Source organism: Nilaparvata lugens, chromosome 7, assembly GCF_014356525.2.
Source record: "Nilaparvata lugens isolate BPH chromosome 7, ASM1435652v1, whole genome shotgun sequence".
In the NCBI taxonomy this organism is placed as follows: Eukaryota; Metazoa; Arthropoda; class Insecta; order Hemiptera; family Delphacidae; genus Nilaparvata; species Nilaparvata lugens.
This window is the reverse complement of record NC_052510.1, coordinates 46,885,144-46,902,910: the sequence shown is the minus strand read 5'-3', so window position 1 is coordinate 46,902,910 and position 17,767 is coordinate 46,885,144. Positions and strand designations below refer to the sequence as shown.

General features: G+C 33.6%; 1 protein-coding gene across 4 annotated transcripts in view; it reads left to right on the top strand.

Annotated features, from left to right (window-relative positions):
* Window positions 1-16,807: 16,807 nt before the first annotated feature.
* The window catches only part of LOC111053899 (PDZ domain-containing protein 8), a 60,955-nt gene continuing 59,995 nt past the window's right edge, over window positions 16,808-17,767 (top strand). For 3 of the 4 annotated variants that reach the window (XM_022340836.2, XM_039432921.1, XM_039432922.1), the window contains exon 1: window positions 16,810-17,017. The gene's annotated coding sequence lies outside the window, so the exon portion shown is untranslated. Of the gene's footprint in view, window positions 17,018-17,767 lie in introns of all 4 variants that reach the window. The other variant, XM_022340835.2, reaches the window with a different exon arrangement.

The following is a 17,767-nucleotide window of genomic DNA, read 5'->3' as shown; positions in this document are numbered from 1 at the left end:
GATGCATATTCCAGGACCTGAAAATCAAAATTAACTGCTCTAGAGCAGATACTCGTAAAAGACTGTCCAAAACTGTGTCGCTTAAGACTTACATGAAAATTTGAAAATAAAATTGGACCAAGAGGTTCATTTAGTCATTGAGAGACTATTTATTCAAAGTAGAACTAAGGTAGTTACTCTATGGCTTAAGTTTCTTTTTCGAACGAGAACTCTCATAAATTAGTATAGAGAAAAGATATCTTATGGTATCATGCTATCTTTCATCTATGTTAGTAGTTACTTGGCATGGTAGATAGTATCTCACTTTCATCCCACCCTCTTGGTTCTCATACATCCAAACGAAACAAGGATATACTCCCAAATATTCCAAAACATAGCCCTGTTTTGGTAACTCTGGCATCGGCTACACACCAATTTATCATGAGTTATAAGGCAAAACGATCCATAACTCTTGTTACGAGACATCGCTGGAAGGAGTTGACTTACTTATTTGGCGGTAAAAGACTGTTGGTCCGAAAAATGACGAAACAGGCAGAAAAATGTTGGAAAATTGGCGCTTTGAACTTTATCGGGGACAGAATTTGCGACGGTGGGATAGGCTAGAAAAAGACTCTATCAACCTTTAAGAGACGTTAAACCTTTACAGCCTGTTATTTCGTAAGAAGATTATGTTATAAAAGCCGAACTGTTTTCTCCATCTTATTAAAGGAAATTACTGTTACTTATTAGCGGCGCTATTCTCTAACATCCGTGAGAGAAGAGAGAGAGGGACTGTGAGGAGGAGAGAGTAGGAGATATGTAAGTACACCAACATATTGAGGCACATTATGATCTGCGACGTTTTGCTATGGTGCCGTATGGTATATAATGGTGTTTTGCAATACATCCCAGTGTCAAAGAGTGTACAGTATTATTTCTCCATTGGCTTGCGAGGGGCAAAACGCTGTATATGTTGTATCAAAGATACAAGCCTGTGGTTGTATACAGTACCAAGAAATATAGGGAATCATTATAAGTTGATACTGTACCATCCCTGCGTTTGACTCATGGCGTGTTTATCCTGTCTAGTCATCTAGACTGGTTCATTATAGTAATTTCTCTATTATGAATTTGAAGCTCGGAATCATTGTCTGTACTCTTCACACTTTGTACTGAGTATATAGACTAATAATTGTGTGATTACTGGCCTCTGTGGTGTGATTATACATATATATATATATATATATATATATATATATATATATATATTATATATATATTATACTAGCCGTCAGGCTCGCTTCGCTAGCCATATCCGTCTAGCCAGGGGGCTCCGCCCCCTGGACCCCCGACTGGGTCGTCCAAGAATGAGATCAGCAGGCTCGCTTCGCTCGCCTGCATTTTTCATTTGAGCATTTTTATCATATGTTAGGACAATCCAGTCGGGGGTCCAGACTAAACGTCTGGCTAAACGGATATGGCGAGCGAAGCGAGTCTGAAGGCTAGTAATATAATATTCCGAGGAATAGCTCTGATTGAAGGAGCAGTGCCCAATCAATTTTTCTGCGACAAATGAATTTCAATCTTCAACTTTGTGCCAACCTAACAAAGTCAACTCAACTTAATGCCAACCTGACAAAATTATTAATTTAATTGCCAGTTAACAACTGTTTCGAAGAGGTACTCTATCTAGATTATAGTTCTATAGTAACATGTGATATGGAGATTTCAATTATAATTAAGAGATTGGGAGAAGAAGAATATACATGCTAAAATACGAACTTTGAACCCTTAAAAACAACCCTTAGAGTTAAAATATTGCCAAAAGATTTCTTAGTGCGCCTCTAAAGGGCCAACTGAACATACCTACCAAATTTGAACGTTTTTGGTCCGGTAGATTTTTAGTTATGCGAGTGAGTGAGTGAGTGAGTGAGTGAGTGAGTGAGTGCCATTTCGCTTTTATATATATAGATTATATTATATTCTTTATCGATTCATACAATAAGAACATCATCAAAATGATAGGGAGAGAAAAAATAAGGTAACCTTGTACTATTCCTCTCCCAAATTTAGATAAAGTAACACATAGTCCGAAATAGGCTGTCTTGTCGAAATTCACTTCACAAAATTTTCAGCCCTTAATTATTTTCACAAAGTAGATTTTTTAATTTAGATGCTTCAAAACCAAACATAGAAGAAATATTTCACATTATTATCGCTAAAATAGGAAATATTCACATATTAAGGAAATGATTTTTCAGGACCAAAAAACAAACTTAATATTCTGAATATGTTTATCGCATTTCAGACATTTCAATAAAATTATAATCTGTTATGATCCTTCTTTATCATGTTATCTTGCCTTAGAACATCGGAAATATATTGATTGAAAAAGGTTTTCTCCCTTCTTCATCCACATATATTCTCATTCAGAGCTAAACTCTGGTCTATAAATTGAACTGTCCATTCATTCTTTACGGGTTGTTTCAGAAGTAGTGTCGAATATTCTAAGATTTTGTTCCAGGATGATAGGAGACTAAAAAAGTAAAAAAAAACAAAATGGCATCTATAAGGAAAACCGCTGAGTTTTGGACACTTCAAATACGACATTTGTAGTCTTCTATCATCCAGGAACAATACTCTAAAATGTCCGTCACTACTTCTGAAACACTCTGTATATTCTTAAAGTTTCAAAGTCCGAAAAGTAAATCTTATTTCAATGATACTAGGACACAACGCACATTCGCTGTCTGCTACAATAATTTTTTTATTGCAAAGTACAGCAACATGAGACCATTTCCTCGTTGTATTTGTACACAATTGAATTGAATCAATAATCAATCATTTCACTCGTTCAATCAATTCACAATTCAATAATGTATCGAATGTAAAAGATATGTTTTTCATAGCCATGCTATTAATTCCTCATTTGTCTATCCATAGCTTTTACTAGTTTTCTGTATTACTTCTACTCACATGTGCTAGTTTGTTAATTGCAAGTATATACATAAAATACCTGTATTTTTGTGTGTATCCATCACTCATAATCCATGTTACACTTACACTTATTAAGTTATACTGTACAATACAATACTTTGTGCATTGCATTAGTATTATCCATTAGTTGCATGTTCACATAGTTTATAATTACGGCAAAATTAAATTACATCCACCTTTAATGAAATAAGGTGGTTTTTTGTAAATATTCCAGTGAAATTTCATTCTCAAATGCTGTATAAGTACGCAGCTAACCCATTACATGAGTGTTTTCACGGTAAAAATTGATCTTGGTACATGTTGAAATAAGGTGGTATTTGTAAATATACTACTGAAGAAGAAATTTGGTCTACAGAAAGAGCAACCCATTCACAGCAAACCAACCTTGAGTTTAAGTAGCTGCATTTGTGTCGGTTTGTCACCAACAGGCACTAAATTTCAGCATTGGAACAGCTCGCTTTCCCAACTACCAGAGATGTCTCAACACCCAGCGTTTCAGTTGTTTTATTTAAAATCGATTAGCAATAAAGAATGTAACTCACACAGACTTTTGCAGTTTTCACTAGCGACTAATCGACGATATTCGACCGACTTGGGATAATTTGTCGCAACTTGGCAAACGTCCACAGAAACAGTTTGTCGTTTCTATAGATTCTTTTGAAATCGATACCATCCTCAGTTCTCCACTGAAGTTTCTCAGTTGAATTTGAGGACCTACTTGTAACTTGTTACTTTTATATGCTCGGAAAATACAGTATCGTGAGTAAATTTCTCAGTTGTCTCTCAGTGCGCATTCACTGGAACATTTTGCTCTAGTAAATTTGATTTTTCACGACTTCGTGAGCCGCGCGCACCAGTTGGCTCCCAAGAATAGTATATATGTAGTATAGTATAATGCCTATATTCTATCCTTGGTTGGCTCCCACAAAGCAAGTAACAGTGCAGTGCTTGTTGACAAAGCTGAAGCGCCGATAAACTTGGGGTGGTCGACTATGAGTTTCTGAAAGTGAGATTGAAAGAGAGTGAGATAAGACAATGAATTTCTGGGCCCATGTAATTCGACAGATGGATTCAGCCTCAACTACTTTGATCTCTCTGAAAAATTATCCTTCGCAGCTGCTGAGTGGGAGATTCAGACAAGAATTTTTTGGGTCCATGTAATTCGACAGATATCAATTCAACCTGAACTACTTTGGTTGATCATCACTCGAAGAATTTAAAATTTAAAAATATAAAAATTTTAAAAATGTTCCAATTACGGTGATTTGAGTGTGATATTCTGTTTTTTTATTCTGTTTTTAACCATCAAAATTTAAAATTCTTAGTTTTCGTTGTTTTTTTTAGTGAAAATGGATTAAATTTTAGAAAAGTGAAACCATAACCCTATCTTGGACTTTTAAAATGTTATCTAAATTTGGGAGAAAAATGATACAAGGAGTACCCTTAGTTTTTCTCTCCCAATCAGTGCTACTTCGTAAAAATTATAAATAAATAAAGACTGAGAAAATTATCTTTCAGAGCTTAGCTCCTGAGAGAGAGATTCGGACAAAATTTGTCGGGTTCTCATAATTCGGTAGCAAAAATCACTTCACTTATATGGGCTACTTGTTTCAAATAAAAACAATATGAAAACTTTAAAATATTTTAAAACTAAAATTTTTAAGGGTACTAAAGTTTTTACATAGTTTTTATTTGTCTTGATCTTTGAAGGATAATATCTCAGGTTATCAAAGTGATGAATAAGAGTGAGAAGTTTAACCTGTATTCATTGCTATTTTGCTATCGAATAAAATCAATATAAAAACTTTAAAATATTTTAAGACTAAAATTTTCAAGGGTACTAAAATTTGTATATTATTTTTATTCGATAGCAAAATAGTAATGAATACAGGATAACTTCTCACTCTCATTCATCACTTTAATTACCTGAGATATTATCCTTCAAAGATCAAGGCGGTCGATTTCTACTGCTCCTAAGAAAGAGTTTCAGATAAATATAGTATAATATGTGTGACACTACATAAAAACACAAGTATAAAACCTTCGAAAGATCATCTTAATTATTCAAAACTCCACTGCGACAATATTCATGCGCAACTCTTCTCAACTGAAAGATTAATCATTCTCCAGTTTTCCACAGTTAACCAATAAGTCATTACTAGTAGTTCTGTGAACAGTAGACCTCACGCAGTATTCTCATCCACAAGTACCTGATGTCAACTGTTTTAAATGTTAACAAACTCAGTTCACGTTTGAATTTGTATTCCATATGATATAATTCATCCAGTTCCGTGATGATCTTTCTATCTGATGAAAATTAATTTTTAGAATCAAAAATATTATAATTTCCCCAGCATTATTTAGTTCATTTGTATATTTTTATTCACCTATTGAATTAGTTTTTTTCGAATGTGAGAATATTGATACTGATGGGCACGCATAATAATATACCATGACTGCAAAACAACATATTGAAACCAAAGACCTTAAAGCTGCGATTAGACCAAATTTATTAAAAAAATGTTAATAACTCAATCCTTATAGATTTTATTAGATTGAACATAACTTATCATACACATGATGAACATATGTGTTTGTCAACTTCCGTTCAATCTAATAGTATCTATAAGGATTAAGTTATAACCATTGTGTTAATAACTTTGGTGTAAACCCAGCTTAAAGATGCAAACCTCTTGTCTTTGATTGAAACTGTAGACCTTATACAAATACAGTAATAGACTGGCTTCTCCACACATCTGTATAATCGCATGTCAGCTGATTTATGATGAATAATTCTATAGTCTGATTTTTACTCTAATATTGGCTTATGAAGGAGGCTCCTTTTTCCTTTTATATTATCCTTGAAATGCAAAATTTCCAAAAACCTTGTATATACGTCGACGCGCAATTTAAAAAGGAACATACCTGTCAAATTTCATGAAAATCTATTATCGCGTTTCGCCGTAAATGCGCAACATATAAACATATAAACATAAAAACATTTAAACTTTTAAACATTAAGAGAAATGCCAAACCGTCGACTTGAATCTTAGACCTCACTTCGTTCGGTCAAAATTATTTTTAGCTGAATATGATTCCTTAATTCCTCAACTAATCCATGGCATATGCGTAGATACTAGGAGAGATTATGAGAGAGGAATGATTCGGGTATGAGATGAAAGTGATTTTGAAGCTAAACTACTCACTTCTCTAGTCAGATATTGATGTTTTGTAATAGATTCGTATTGGAACAATGCTCAATAAATATTAGTATTGTTCAGTTAAGACGGTGATTGGGAATAACTTATCTAGACTTTAAAATAATCAGAGAAGCATTCCCTAATATCCTTTAATATCCCTAATATCCTTTAATATCCCTAATACCCTCAAAGCATTCCCTAATATCTTTAAATATCCCTAATATCCTGATATCCTTATCCTTTATCAAATAGAAAAAGTCGAGAATGGGGGATGAATCTCGACTATTGATTTGTACCCAACTATCTGAACTGAATCAAAAGCGGAAGTTTTCGTGGAAGTATAAAGTGAAATTAACAGAGAATGCAGCTGGAAGTTTATTTATTCTCGAATTTAATGCAAGAATCGTGTCCTATACAACTACAGTACTTTGCCGACATACTGTGTGTATAGCATTACAAAATACATACTTGGTTATTTTGCCCAAAGGGAAATTGCGCCGTGTGGAGGAAAAAAGATTTAGCAATCATAATAATCATCAAGGCAAATACCAGCAGCATCTGGTGGTAGAACTGTTAGTAGTATGCTACCAGCTACCAGCTAACTTCACTTACACGTTTACCATCAATAAAATCAAATACAAGTAAACGTATGTGCCTCTTCGCGGTTCATACATGGATCTGTCCAGCTCTAAGTAACCATGCTGTATTATCTAAGTCAACGTCTGTTTTAAAGGTTAGAGGAGAACGTCTAGTCATATTCAACTTCATTTCATTTACAGAGTGCCGCGAGTTATAGTGGGGTTAATACCAGGTTAATTCTCATTCCAGTGATTTCGAAATGCAGACGGAATGAAGCTGTAGCATAGATTTCTAATCACTCAATGGACACATTTAGAACTTTGCATATGTATTATTGTAGCTCTGTGATTCTGGTGCTGACTATTCTTTTTATCAGTCTCTAAATATTTAGTTGGATACTAACATTCAGCTAGTATCGATTTGTAAATAAGACTTCATTTAGCTTCATGAAGCTTCCACTTCTATTATTTCCCGCAGTACTGTATTTAGAATATAATAAAAATACAAATCATTTTAATCATAAAAATAAAAATGACAATCAGGTCAGCGCTGTGATGATAACGACGTGAAGAAAGATTTTATTACAGAGAGTTAATAGATCTACCTATTAACAAAATCTACTTATTGAAATTGTGATCTCAGACTAAATAAATGAAGAGGCAGAGGAGTCGTATGTAAAAGTGATTTCAAAACTTGAGAGTGGATGAAAAGAACATGTAATAATGGATACCATTTTTATAAATAGATAAAAGCATGGAACTTCGAAATATTAGTACAATTAACATTATAATACCAAAAATGACTTGTACTTATATAAGTGTAGTTGTCTAGAAGTTATGTTTTGCTTGATTCTCAGATTTTATTCATCAGCAAAGTATAAATTCATGAAGGAACTATATTAGAATGGTTATTCAATGTGATAATCATTATATTATATTGTTCAATAAAATGTATTCCCTCTACAAAATAAAACTGTTAGAAGCCAAATTTATTGTTCGAAGTCGATCTCACAGATTCTCAATATTTGAATTCCATTCGTTCAAAGTAAGTAACCGTCAGGCTACTCGCATATTGAGACGTGACCAGAGTCTGCTAGATGAGTTAATATCATACTAGTAGTTCTGTGAACAGTAGACCTCGCGCTCAGTAAGTTACATTGACCTGTTGTTATGTTTTCTCGAAAATTAAAAAAATAATTCATCAATTTTGTCTAGAAATAATCCTAAATAAACATAGAGCTTTCCGTCCTATCGTACCGTGACGTGTCGTCCCGCAATGTGAGTGTGAGTGCTGTTATCAGGTCTGGCTGCAACTGTCTACAACGTTGATGGAAAGATACAATTTTCAAGATGTTTGATGTTTTTGAAGGGTATTTTAGTCAACTGTCTACTAATGTTGATGGAAAGATACATTTTCAAGATGTTCGATGTTTTTGAACGAGTAGTATTATAGTCCACTAGACAGATGATTTATGATGAATATTTCTATAGTCTGATTTTTACTGTAATATTGGCGTATGAAGGAGGCTCCTTTTTTTATATTATCCTTGAAATGCAAAATTTCCAAAAACCTTGTATATACGTCGACGCGCAATTTGAAAAGGATACCTGTCAAATTTCATGAGAATCTATTACCGCATATCGCCGTAAATGCGCCACATATAAACATTTAAACATTCAAACATTTAAACATTTAAACATTAAGAGAAATGCCAAACCGTCGACTTGAATCTTAGACCTCACTTCGCTCGGTCAATGATAATATTATAAATTTTCACATTGATACGTGTGAATCAATGTACCCAGAATACATTCATAGGTTGTATTCCAGGTACATTGGTGTGAACATTATATGACCAAATAATTTGAACTCATCTAGCAGACTCAGGTCACGTCATGTCACGTTATGTTGCGTCTCTCAATATGCGACTAGCCAAAAGTCGTCTTGCAGTTTATTCTGATAACAATCCTGTACAATTATTGTTCCAAATCCACAAGATTCCTATCCAACTATCCCATTTGAAAACAAACATCCGGTTGGCAGTCTTTGAATGCCACACTTACTTCATGAGCGTAATACGATGCAAGTTCAAACTTGTTTGAACATTTTCTGCAACATGACAACATGAGCTAAGTAGGCGCTAATGGGATAGACATAGACAATGAGCATTCGCATAGTACAAAACTCCAATCGTTACTATTTGAAAAGGTCAGAAAAGGTTGCTGCGCGCACACATGTGGATATAGCACAGTGGAGTACTGAATATACATTTCATAATATGTTATGGACCTGATGATAGCAAGCTCAAGCATATATACCCTTCTCGCAGAGTAGAGGTAACAAGTTTATGTTAATTCACTTCTCAGACAGTGAGTGCAGAGTCTGGCATGGGCTTCATTCGGCCATAGATCACGGCTACTTCAATCCCGCAGCATTCCCGCACAGTTCCCGCAATTGTGTGCGAAGGGCTATAGGTCAACATGCCAGGGGCTGGTTTCAAAGTGTGAGAGAGTAGGTGGGAGGAGATGCAAAACTAGAGTCAAATGAGTAGGAAAGTAATTGGAAAAGGATAATAATGCTGAACATATTTAGAGAGGCTGTGAATGGTGAGCAGATGGATATGGAATGTCACTCGTTTTGGAGAAGAGAAAGATGTGAAGATTTTAGAGAGAAATAGGAGAACATTGAACCATGAAAGTGAGGCAGGTTGATCTAATATTAGAATGAAGTCATCAACAACTGAACTCAAGTTTCAATTCTTCAAAGGAGAAAAGTGAGGTGCTATAGTGAGGTACAGGCAGTGGTGAGACAGAGAATCGGCTGTTTTCCTTTCTTTCTACACTGCCATTACTACGTGGATCTCACTATAGTGAAAACATGAAATCTATATACTTAAAATTTGTTGAATGAGAATAATAAATTGATATTGTGGAATTTTTCCACATCCACTTTATTAGTTTACTAGACTTTTACACAGGACTGCAGTTTCGTGTTGAAACCAACACATCTCCAGTATTAGAGAGAGTGTGCAAGTAATCAGAAAATGTTAAAACGTCGTTGAGAGTATTGTAAATTAAGAGTCCTAGTAGTTGGAAATTATTGTTTTAGTCTCTCAGTTTTCATCACCTATGTTTGCAGTTTAGGATGTTGTCAATAGTTTTTTTTTGCGATGGAGCCCCAGATTTGAGCATAGGTCAAAATCCACTTTATCATTTATTTTATCGATTGATAGATAATTTGTCATCATGTGGGACCGGACTCCCCCAAAATGAGAGGGATAACCATGATGAGAGATGGATGTTCCTACAGTTGTAGGTAGCTAACAAACTACCTTTGAGCGATTTTGAAACGTATAACAAAGTAAAAGAATTTAATACTCATGTGAAATATCCACTTTCAATTTGTGTTCCGTGGACTGTTTTTTAAAAAAAATCATCACTTTGACAAACTTCTATTGCTTTGAAAATTGATTACAATATTGAAAATGAAAAGTCTAGGTTGTTGTCAAAAATATCATTTATTTATTGTTTATTTACAATATTGATTTTTACAATAAATAAGTGATATTTTCGACAACAACGCAGTGTTTTCATTATGGATAGATATCACAACATCTCACCAGCAACAGTATCTGAAGTGATTACAATATTTTTTTCTGTAATTAAGGATACGTGAAAGTATTCTGTTTTCTCTAAAAAATTAATTTCATGGAAGAGTTTTGAATTGCTAGATTAGTAGTATTGTTGAATCGTTGAAGAGGCTCAGCAGAATCATTTGTTACAAATAAATCAAAAGTCAGAAACACAATATTAAGACAATAAATCGAATAAATGATAATAAGGAGTATCCTATTATATTAAGCGAGAAATTTCTGTATATCTGTATATATTTTCATATTTGGTTATTTATAATTGGTTATTTATATTTATTTATGGTTAGTTATGTCCAACGGATCTCGAAAACGGCTCTAACGAAATTTAGAACATAGTTGGTTTATGATATAAAAATTCGATTGCACTAGGTCTCATCCCTTGGAAAACTCGCTGAACGACATTAAAAGGATAATTCATCCTTGGAAAAACAGCTGAGACTTTCTTCGTCTGTGGATGATGAAAAAGTGAGTGGGCGACTGTGAAAAATCAAAATAGCTCATCCCCGAAATTCAAGCTGACGTATAGCCAGCTGTAAAATATAAACACGACTATTTTAAAGAATTGTGTTCTGTTTATCAATAATTAAAAATGACGAGCGAAGCTCGATGCCCTGATATTGTCTACTAATAATCAACTCAAAGTAATTGAGAATAATTTTTAAAAAATGGCTTCTATTAATTCAGTATACTCTATTTAATGTCAATCCATTTTTCCGATGATATTATTGTTAAATCCAACGGTTCATGCTATCCATAATATAATAGGACTGGGAACTGAGAAGTCTGGGAACTGTTACTCCCATTATCACACCGGCATCAGCTAAGAGATAAACGTCAAATCCATCATTGAATTTAGCATTCTCGCTCGATTAAACTATCATTATTTTATATATTATCGGCTCTTCAAACTATCAACTCGGTAAATTTTCCAATTTCACGACTTGCATCGCCAACTGAAATTACCGAATGCTCATTGAAATGAAATTCCATGCTCTTAAACGTTCTACATCCATTAAAACGCCATAATTCTACTAAATACGTGTAGTAACGTTCTAAACAACAGGGCATGAGTATTCCAGAATTACTGTTATAGTCCAATAAAATAAGCCACGGCACACCTTCCTCCACAGCACTATCCGATTGATAACATATTTTAAACTCAACAGCCATTAAGCGACCGGCTAAAACAGCCGTTTTTAACCTTTAACTGAATGTGTTTTATTAAAACAAAAGATTATAACCTTTTCAAAATTCTTTTCTTTCACGTTTCTCTTCCATTAGCTCCGATTAATATCTCTATGAAATATTCTACTTGAACGTGATGCTGTTATTTTAAGCTTATTCAAAGTGCTAAAAGAAGCCCCAAGTAGATCACTTTGTCTCCAAAACCGTCATTAGCAGAGTAGTATTTCGTATTTATGTAGAAAAGTGTACCGGTTTGAATATTTCATGTGCAAATAATAGCCCCAAGTTTCGAGATTTGAAATGATTCAGAGAAATCTTAAGAATGGTTGGAATTGAGGTTTTTAGAATATTGAAAGATTTGTAATTAAATCATCTATGAGATCTCTCTAAAGAGTTGAATGTTGGATACAATTTTCAATTAAAAAAATAGAGTGTGAAATAGAAAAGCTTCTTTCTCTCTTCTCCTCTATTCCCTTTCCCTTCTTTAAAAATTGGCCAGTCGGAAAAATCCTATCAATGATGGTGAGATACCTTGAAAAGTTTAAGAATTCTAGATTTTTGTTTCCTACAAACAGAATGATGAAGTTGAGTCACTCATCATGCTAATGCTAATATATCGTAAACGGTAAGATATCAATTGGGAAATAAGCTGAGAACATTGCATTTACATCAAAATAAATTCATTGTTCCTTCTCACAAATTCGGCTTCCTCCACATTGAATTTCTCTTGTTTGAACGATAACAATGATTGTTGACAGTTGTATTGAAGTTTATGTCATGAGTGGCAATGAACGAACTATATTATTCATATAAATTAATACTTAATAATATTTAAAATTACTACTTTTTTCAATTTTCAATTTGTAATTGCTCCATCTCAGGGAAAGTTGTGATCTAAGGCACTACCACCAATACCTACTATTACTTAGTAATAGCAATACCTACTATTACTTAGTAATAGTAGGTATTGGTAATAGTATTACTGAGTAATAGTAGGTATTGGCTATAGCGATAGGGTGCGACGTCATCAGTAGTCGATGAAATTACCAAATCAGAAAGCTGATTAGAAATCAGCTGAATTGAAACTCTAGATTTGCAGTTTTCTGATTGGATAATTTCATCAATAACTGATGACGTCACAACCTAACGCTATGGCTTTGTAAATTTAGGTGGTAGCATGGTATCTAGAAAACATTGTATTCTAGATACCTTGGGTGGTCGTGTCTAAGGACGGTTCACACTATACAATTCGATGCAACGCGATACAAGTTATGCAATATAAGTACGATACGCAGCAACTCATACGATTAGATGATGATAGATGCCAGCTCGAACAATACAGAACAGAAATCAATCAGTTTTTTATCGTATCGCAACAGTGAAAAGTTCATTCTCTATGTATAATCAGAGGAATACTGATTGACCAATAATGGTCATTTTTCGCGTATTCAGTGTTTCCCGGTGTTTTCCAGAAAACACTTCATCAGTGATGTTTTAGTTGTTTTCTACAACTTCAAGTGCATAACTTTACGGGAGGGGCTTGAAGTATTTGCTAATAACCGCAATATTCAGAGAAGCTATGATTAGTACAATTATAGCTTACAGTCCTTACAGTACTCAAGTACTGACAATATCAGTACCGTACTGATACGGACTACAGTTACTGTATAAAGATGATATATCTCTATACAGTAACTGTAATACGAACCACCCAAATAAAAAATGAGTTATCCATTGTTTAAATTGATAAATCAAAGAATAATGACAACTATAGTGCGGTCCACTTTATAATGGCAGTGGATAAAGATAGGAGAATAGCAATGCCGATTCTCTGCATCAATTAATTATATTTCTACACTGTCAAAAACATAATTGGCATCGTTGTGAACCTAGAAAAGGATAGTACCACCGGCTTTGTCGAATAATAGACAAGTATAGCAAAACCAAAGTTGATCAAATACTGTCATTATAACGTGGACCTCACTATAGTACATTACATCGGCTCAGTGTATCGGTTCAATGATAAATAGAAATATAAAATAAAATAGAAAACGAGAATTCAAGTTGGTAAAATTGTCTCATCAAAAAGTACTTGCAGACAATCAAAATTTTTCATTTTATTTCAAGTCTTTTTTATATTTTTCAACTGTTGGTGAATCCAGTCCTAGAGAGTTGTATATTAAATATTGTTACATTTGTATCGGCTCAGTATCAGTTATCGGTTGATTCCAATTTTGGCCGAAAGGAGAAATCTATTTTCTATTGGAAACTTCTTTTGAATACCTATCATTCGAACGCCTCTATAAACTATAAGAATGTCGTTTTTTAAAAACGCCAATTGATAGTTCTCATGTGTAAATATTTCCTTTCAATTTCATTATTCTCCAATAATTGTTGTCACTGAAATTGTGTTGAAAAGAGTTAGCCAGTCAACATTAATGTTTCTCTCTTGTCCATCAATGGAGTTACACATTTCACTGCTATTATTTGGTATCTATTCGTATTACAACTAAACAGGCATTACCAAAACGGTGATTGTCTAGATATTATAATGACCAGAGGGTTGCAATGCGAGCTATATGACCTCATTTCAGCTGCACAACTTCTCAATACATCTCTGTATCACAAACTCTGATACAGTCCTGTAGGTATGATGTTGGAGGCTGGAGGATTGGATTGGAGGAGGCTGGAGGATAGCATGAGAAGTGGCCGACATCCGATGCATTCATGTATGCATGGATATCAAAAGCTCATCGTCGGTACAGTTCGGAGGTCATCTTCATAAGACCCGCTGCCATACAGTCCATGACCTTTCCTAGATTTATTGTATCAGTTTACCCTTTCTCAGCACTATTCTATTCTCTGTAATAGCACTGTCTGCCCAATCTAAATCAACTCTCGCGTCGGGCTATTATATTTCGCGCAGCTAGCATTTACAAATAGGTTTCTACACATCCAAGAAGCGTTTTACGGATTTCGTAAGATATTCTAGAGCATGGAAGAACGAAAGACTTCACAATTTCGGTTCAGGGTTGTGTCCAGCTCCAAGTATCATCCACTTTCATCATTCCTGAGTCATAATCATAATGAGTCTTCATTTCAAATCAAAGACAATATACAATAAAAAAATGAACTAAACAGAATCATTTTGATTTTTTTTTTCAAAAGTTGCTCACATGTCATCAATCTTTCAAAAACAAAAACTGTAATCCGATTATTCACAGAGAACGGAGGTGTATCTTGAAATCGTTTCTCTCGATACACTTATTGAATACAGGAGTGCATTAAAATATTATATTATGACAATATTGGATAAGAAACTTGGAGAAAACTTACTAAGGTGAGAAGAAGAATTGAATATGGTTTTATCAAGTCAGTGTTAACTCAAATTATTTGATGAGCTTCCCAAATTTGTGAAGGATTCTGGAAATGAGAAAAAATTTTCAGTAAAGGAGCAACTGAACAACTGATAAAAAGCAACAAATTAATAGAATCACTGGCAGAACTGGAGAATGAGTCTTTGTTTTCCAATGAGATCCACTGCAATAACAGAGTCTTAGGCCCGGTTGCACAAAAGCCGGTTAAATTTTAACCGTGATTAATTTCACGAGAACCAATCAGAGAAGGTCTTTTAGAAAAGAATGCTTCCCTTATTGGCTCTCGTGAAATTAATCACGGTTAAATTTAACCGGCTTTTGTGCAACCGGGCCTAAGAGGAGGTATCCCAAGACCCCCGACACAGTCTATCTGGTTTTCCCAGTCAACGACGTAGAAATCAAGTATCAAGTGAGTATAAGTGTTTTTCTCAAGGTTAGGAGTTTCGCTGTTATTTGAATACACTTGTACTCTTGAACAAGTTTCAGCTTTTCAAGAAATACAGAGTTGTATCATAGACATATTAGACATCAGAGAAAGCATGCACTTCTGTATACTTTCTCTGGTAATAATCAATCCTTTGAGCCTTTAAACATTGAATTTAATTCAACAAAGACTTCTTATTAGCATTCCTGTATAGATTTCATTAACAGCTCATAGAATAAACATATCGCATTTATGGATTAGCTGGATGACATTTTTTTTAAATATTTTATTACGAAACATTTCATGATAAAATCTAGCATTGTCATTCTATCTAGCACTATTATATCTCCTTTTGATCAAATAATATAGGTAATTATCATTATATTATTCGTAGATCTATTGAAAAATCTTAATAAATTTGCATGCTGAATACACAATGATGGACTATAGTGAGGTCCACGTTATAATGGCAGTGGAGAAAGATAGAACAACGTTGTCGAACCTCTGTCTTGTCAATGCCTTCAATAGACGGTAGGTGATACTGGTTTATTGATGTAATATTAACTGTTCATTCTCATTTAAAATAATCAATTATATTTTAATAAGCAAGAAATTATATTTTCAATATTTTCATAGATTTATTTTATTAAGCAAGAAATTATATTTTCATTATTAAGATGAAATATTTCGTTAATAAATTATTAACTCTACATTGTTAAAAGACGATCTGGCAACAGAGCAAAGCAATAAAGAGATAGCGCTATCCGCTTTCTTGAATGATAGACGAGGATAGCAATACCATTGCTAATCGCACACTGCCATTATAACGTGGACCTCACTATAGGTAGATCATGCTGATAAGGGTTGAGATCATGAGACTATGTGAGTAAAAATTGATAATCTCTATCTGAAATATTAATTTATACCATCTTAATAGTAGCCTCCATATTACGGAATATAACTCTATCTATTTTATATTCCAGTAAATAATAATTTAATTACTTGTACATACAACATACTTGACAACTTGGCAATTTATTAACTTTTCTATATAGTTTACACCATCGTTTGTTTTATTATTATTGTTCTTATGTTTTCAATAATAATGATTATTATTTGATCGGGAGGAATAGAATTATGCAATAATTGAGCAGAACAGTCTAACAGTCATCAGCCATGAATAAAATAATACTATCCTTTGTAAAAAATAATAAACCAAGTTTGTATTTTGACCGCCAACTCTTGATAGGACCCTTAGCGTCCTCTATGGAGGAAACCTAGAACTTGTAACTCCACAAGCTACACACAAGCGCTAGTGTGTTATTCAATAAAATTGTGTTTATATTTTGATGATATCTAACAGGCTGTGGAACAAGCTTTTGACAGTTCTATTCTAATCAGTCAGCTGTTTGCTTGTGAACTTTGAACCTGTACCGTACACATTCTCTGTTCTGTTTTCTGTAATGATTCAAACATTATTCTTTGTATAAACTCAGGGCATTTATAGTTTTAATCTTTGAACCACTTTCTAATTCTGCATCAGAAATAGAGACATTCTTTATCATGAATTATATAAAACCCTGTGGATTGTTATTCATGTTCTGATTGCAGCCTTATTGCTAAGGTAAGTAATTGATTTTTTATTCGAACAATATTTGGAGCTCCATTTCAGTAATCCTGAAGCCCTAAAGGTTAGCTTTTGTTTGTTTTCTTTTTCTAATACGTAACAGTTAGATTTATTGCAAAGATGTTCTTCAAAAATTACTATTTACAATATTTTAATCCCAGTTGCCCATTGTCTTGAGCTCGTATTCTTGAAGATAGTAATCTTGAATTATTATTCCTAATTTGTTATTCTCTCTTATTGGAATCTAACATTATGATACCATACCACAGACCGTACTCGGTTAATGAACCGCTGCTCTATATGGTAGAAGACATTTGAAAATTACTGAAAATAATAAAAATATACCAGAATATGCTATGATTAAAAGCTTTTAATCCAACCAGACAGTAACTTAAGTATATTGTGCATAAACCAATTTGAGTTTATTTATTTGCCAAAAACAAGATACAATATGTTGATGTCCACTTAATTTCTAATATGCTAACTTTTATGAAATTATGTAGGCCAATCTTACATTTTAATAGAAATAAATGTTATTAATTGTAAACTTTACTAAACTAGATCTTCATATACAGATTATAATACTTATTTTAATTTTGTATCTTTCAAGTACGGTAGTCACACAGGAAAGTGTAAAAATATTACTTATGAAACGGTATACTTTTATAGCTTATAGGCCTATCAGCCTATGTACTTAATATTCCACACCGCCTCTAGGTCATACCAAGGTCCTTTGTTTATTCAATT